Here is a 6,441-nt window from a genome sequence, read left to right as displayed (position 1 = left end):
TATCGTTAAAACGTTTATTAAGACATTTTTAGGCAAATTCACAGACAAAACTAGCATTGAACCTTGATTCCATGTAGAAAAAAATCGAAATTGCATCCCCCGCAAAAATTCTCAATGCAAATAGCGGATGGTTGAGCCGGACAAACTTTATTGAGACAAGGAGATACAAAACAAGCTACTATCTGTACACCCTTTGGGCAGCAAACCATATTGTTCTTTATGGTATTATATGATTGTGAATCTAGAAATAAATTATCAATTTTTAGAGAATTTTTAGACATATAATTTTTTTTAAATTTTACTTCTCAAAAAAATACTGAAAATCGAAATGAATATTATTGATAGGAAGCGCATAATTGTTGGGTAAATTTTATTATAAAATAATGTTAAAATTGCCTAAACTAATCTTTAATATATTATTTTTTATCCGAATTTTATATTTTATCCGTATTTTATTTCATTTATAACGATTATGAGAAGGTTAATTTTGATAATGGAATTAAATTTGAATAAAGCGGCAAAGTTACGTAAATTTATATAATTTAATAAGGTCACTCTCGTGCTCTATTCAAAATCAATTGTGCACTTCAGGCTCATAATATTATATAACTTACACCATTTTATATCTTCAAAAATATATAATATGCAATGATTCATATTTTTATTTTGAATACATATTTTATTAGTGAAAATAAACTTTATAAAATCTTGAAGAATAAAGGAAGGACTTCTACTTAAATTATTTGCATTTTGAAATATAAAAAAAAATATTTGATTTGTAAAATATAGATATATAAGAGATTTGCATTTTAAAAAAATCTAAAAATCGATTTATGTTCAATTTAATAATGTAAAACTATATTTAAAATTCGGGTCGGGCCACTAATAATTTTTATTTAATGTTTTGGGAGAAAATTACAGGTTTGAAAAATTAGGCCCGATACAGAACACTTATATAAAGTATATTACAGAAAAACCTATTCTCTAATTAATGTATAAGAGTTATGTTTTGGGAGAAAATTACAGGTTTGAAAAATTAGGCCCGATACAGAACACTTATATAAAGTATATTACAGAAAAACCTATTCTCAAATTAATGTATAAGAGTTATGTTTTGGGAGAAAATTACAGGTTTGAAAAATTAGGCCCGATACAGAACACTTATATAAAGTATATTACAGAAAAACCTATTCTCAAATTAATGTATAAGAGTTGTTCAAAAGTTTTAAAATCAAAATTGTTTGAATTTAAATCAATATTTTATTCATAGCTCTCTTAAAATTAAGTTTAATAAAATACATCTGAATACATTTATTTCAAAAATGTTAGAACATTTTAGTCCTTATGTTTTAAATAAGAAAACTAGTATTTTACTTGATAACAAAAATCGTGATTATGATTCCCGCAATAATTGTCAACACAGGTAGCTGATGGTCTAGTCAGACAAACTTTATTGAGGTAAGATGATATTAAGCGATTTACTATGTCCATCTTTTGGGCATTAATGTTAAATGATTGTGAATTTAGAAATAAAAACAAAAATAATTTTATAAATGATTATAATTTTTTACTTAATACGAAAACGCCATAATGAATTTGAATAAAACAAGTTATATCAATTATTATAATGAAATTATTTTCTCGTGCCCAAAACTAAAATAATTTTGGGGTATATTTATTGAAAATATTTATTATTCATTACGATTATAATTTTTAAGTGTATTTATTGAAAATATTATTCATTACGATTATAATTTTTGGATGTATTTATTGAAAATAATTATTATTCATTACGATTATAATTTTTGGGTGTATTGAAAATATTTATTATTCATTACGATTATAATTTCTAGTAGTATAATTTGAATGATTCAAATTTTATCAAGAGAAACTAAATAAATCTTGAAGAATAATTGGAGTAGTATGGCTTATGTAAATTATATTATTATTGGTTTGGTTATCGTGCAATTAAATTTGGTAGAAATTATGTTAGCACATTAATAGTTTTTTTATGTCTTTTACTAAAATATTAGATAGCATCGTCTTTATAAACAAAAGATATCGTCAGTTTTAAGAACAATTTCTGGCCTAATCCATAATTTGGGATATCACCGCATAGATTCGGATCAAGGAAGGATCGGATTTGTTGAAGCAACTAGATAGTTGTCTAGTAAGATGCATGGTATGATATATAGTAGATCGGAAGCAAGAACATGATTCCGTTAATATATAATAAAATTAAAAGTAGTTTGTATTTTAATAAAATTTGCTCGTTAATTAGCAAATCGCTATTTGATAACCAACGTCATATAAAATTACTAGTTAAATTGATGATGAAACTATGATAAGTCACGCAAAATAACGGAGAGGGCCCCCCCCCCCCATCCAAAAAATATCTGATGCTGATAAAATATTTTTCAAAAATATTGCTGTTTTATAATTAGTAATATAAATTTAATAACTATTCCTACCTCTTATGGCATATATATTTTAATTTACATATATTTATCACATTCATGGTAGAAATAAATATGCTTATAATTTTTTCTATGAATTAATATATTATATCAAATTCGTTTTTACGCTTAACCAAATAAAAATATGGTATAATCCTCTATTTTCTTTATTTCTTAAATAACTATAGGGTTTGTTAATATTTAGTGCCTTACTTATTATTCTTTTATCAATTTCGCCACCCACAAAAAAGGTAACCGAATTGCGAACCAAATACAAACTAGTATAGCACGCCTTAAGCTGAAAGTAATACAAAAATATGAAAGTATCTCTAAGATTTATTTTAATAATTAGTGCGTATTTCATACTTTTTAAGGCTTACCTGTTTGGTAGATAGTTTGAAATAAAAACTACGGCATGCCTTATTCTGAATTATTAAATTTATAAATGACAATTTGTTTAACCATATAATCTATATCATTAAAAAAATTTAAAAAAAACTTAGGGGATTATGTAATTTCGATCCCAAACTGCCCCATGTCAATGTAACTGTCTATTGTGCTGCTCATCAACCTTGGTAATTTCATTTATGTTATCTACCATTGATATAAATTACTTATGTATAATTTTATTTATATTAAAAATATTCATTTATATTAGGCAAATGTCTAGCATCTTGAGTTAGATATCTCAATAGAACAAATAATAACAGAATTATGCCCGAAATGCCTTGTGCAACACAAGGAGAAAAAATACAAAAATGTTAGCCAACAAAATGAAGCCTTCGCCACCAAGCTATAAGGATTTTACGCGAATAATCTTTCTAATCTAATTAGATTTAATTTAACTCACAATATTTTTTTATCAAGATTGATTTAACTCATAGCAATAATTCCATTAAAAATTACGCGAAAAAATAAATCTTTTTTAATAAAATTACAAATAATTTTTAAATAAAATAAATAATTATCTTATAATAAAAAATTTTATGATTTGTAATGTCAAAAAATAGTTACTTAACCAGCAAAATCAAAACCGAAATTACACAACAGCACATACCACAACTACTGCTCAATTTGCATACTACAGCCGTATAACTATTTAATTACTAAGCTCAATATCGGGGGGGGGGGGGGTTAACCTTTACAATCTCAGGTGGCTCATTTAAAATTTTTAAAATTATTTTCAAAATTAATATAAAATTATTTTTTTTAGCTAACATTATCCAAAAATACCTTCTTTAACTACATTAACCAAAATTATTTTTTTTTTAGTAGTATAAAAAAATTCGATTTTAAGGTCTTCAAATTGTTCAGGGGCTCAAGCCCCTGCGCTTTCCCCCATTGATCCCACTGCCCCGTGAATACTACCACGTACAACTGCTTCACTATTTTCACTGCTACCGCCGTCAACTACTTCACTAGTTTACTACTAGTACCGTAAAACTACTGCACTATTTTATTACTACAACTACCAATGTGCAACTACTAATTTTCCCCCTTTTATTCCTAAAAAATAAATTAATATAATATTTCTTAATAATTTCGGTCACAGCACTAAATATAGCGAGTTGAACTTCTAGCAAATATCTACGATACCGAGAGGTTAGTATAGGGTGATCATTTTTTATCCTAAAATATCTAAGTTTCCAATTTTTCCTTTTTTTTTAGAAAATAGACCAAATGACTTCTTTTGTTTTTGTATGATTTTTATTTAAGGAAATAAAAAAATTTATAAAGTATAATTTTTATCATCTTTTATATGTAAAAATAATTAAAATCAAAAATAATTTTAATAATACCAGCTATATAAAATAATAGAAATAACGAATCTCAATCATGACCACTCGCTTACATGTTATAAATTATCATTTATTCCACCCTACCCTTTGTTAAACTACGCGGTTCATAATGTTTGATTGATGCAGAAAAACCTTTACTAGACCATATTCAAACCTGTATCAAAGTGGCTACTGCCCCTATATCCTAAGTAATATAGTGGTTAAATAAAATCCTCATATACAATGACTAACTCTAGCCCCACTTCATATCTCAGTCTGAACCGTGTAGTTTTATAAAATTAAATAGTATGGCTTAATAAGGTAAATATTAAATATTATTCGAATAATCATCATTACTTAGCATTGGTGTAACATCCAACTTTCTTCTGTATTTACAGATTTATTAAAATACAGATTGATAATTATTTTTGAAATATAAATATATAAATAATTAATACGAAACACAAATCATAATTAAAATAAGGGATTATAAATATAAATTAGTATAATATTAATTTAATTGAAAATAATATTAATAATTTAAGTAAGCCAAAACTTTTATCGCTTGAGATCCAAGTTCCTTTTTAGCGCTAACGTTATAATTGTGAGCAAAATAGACTAAGCCTATTCTATGCACAGGATGTTCAATCAGGGAGTTTCGGGCATTGAAAGTATAAAGCTGAAATAATTGCACTTTATTATGTTTAGGGCCAACCTATGCCTTAGGTAGTATTTCTCGTTTGGATCCTCTGTCCTAACAGAGATCTGGTGCCCTAGCTCTAAGATCAAGGCATGAGAGCCGAACGATGTTAAAATCGTGACGATTAAAGGTAGGATTGTATAGTTGGCAGGTAGCGATGGCGAATATTTAGGATGTTTATTCATCTTGGTGTCCAGTAGAGCATCCCTATTTATATCGGAAGGGGCAAGAGGATTGATGCATGAGAAATCAGGCTAGGAATTCCCCCCTCTTCCAAGGGTTCATGATAGAGCCATCAGGCTTTTTACAATTCTAATTGTGGAGGCCAGTGGGCTCGAAGGTTAACGGGATGCCAGCAGATTTCAAGGCCCTGGAAATAGTATCGTTCCATTTTGAATGTATAATGAATCTGCCAACTGCAGTGCAAAGAGTGATGGCCTTTGGAATTGATCTATGTTTGACAGGGCATAGAGTAAATAGGGTATCACCATATTACAACTCAGTCTAAGATCAATGGCGTGACACGCTTAAGAGTTGGCCAAGATTTCGCGATTAGAAAGCCTCGAAAAATTCGAATAGAAGAGTAGAGAATGGCCCTCGGGATGGTTCCTCGATATAAGGTATGCAATGAAGTTGCCAACTAGAGGCTTATATCAATCCTTCTGTAGTGCTGATGAAATAGAATCGACAAATGAGAGAGATTTCCAGAGATTAATTGCCCGCAGAAGCTAACGGTCAGGGTGTTTTGTAAGTGTGTGTATGATGCTCGCAAGACAGGAGATAGGATATAAACGCACTAATGGAAAATAGCGAGAGCGAGTTTATGCCGATGCCACCAGATTTGGTTGGTAAGGTAGCCTATATCTTCTGTGAGGCGTTTAATCTCAAGCTAGGGAGAAGAGAGGATGACATTATATTGGAAGATTCGCGACGATAGGAGTGTATATAAAATTCATTGGGTCGTTTTTAAAAATGACCCGAATTGAGCTTTTTAACAACTCTATCTATAGGGCTGATTTGTCAACCAGTTTCTCTAAATGTGATAAAATGGGGCAAACTTTAATATGGCTTTAAATAAAAACGAGCATCTTTTTTACCGCTCTCTAAAAATTATATCTGAATAATTAGTATAGTCAGCGGCATATAATAAAGTTAATGAATGAAAGATAATTCTATTTGAGAAAAAATCAAACAAAACTATTCATTTTATAACAAGAGCAGAGCAATAATATAATTCTCAAAATGCGACAAAGTCGAATATATTTTAAAACATAACATATATTTAAGTAAAAAATATGATTTGTAGTAAAACATTTCCATATATATTTGTAACAAAGATTGTTTAACTTGCTGTAATTACTTTTATTTAGAATGTTACCAATATATTATTTTTATAATAATTAGAGTATGTCAAACAATTTTATAAGAAAGTTAATACAAAGATATGGACATCTTTTACAACCATCTTTTACAACAAATCACATATACACTGTATATCTAAAAAGCA

The sequence above is a fragment of the Gordionus sp. m RMFG-2023 genome, chromosome 5 (genome assembly GCF_954871325.1).
Source record: "Gordionus sp. m RMFG-2023 chromosome 5, tfGorSpeb1-WG-v2, whole genome shotgun sequence".
NCBI classification, from domain to species: Eukaryota; Metazoa; Nematomorpha; class Gordioida; order Chordodea; family Parachordodidae; genus Gordionus; species Gordionus sp. m RMFG-2023.
The sequence above is the reverse complement of the archived record's forward strand: the minus strand, read 5'-3'. Positions refer to the sequence as shown.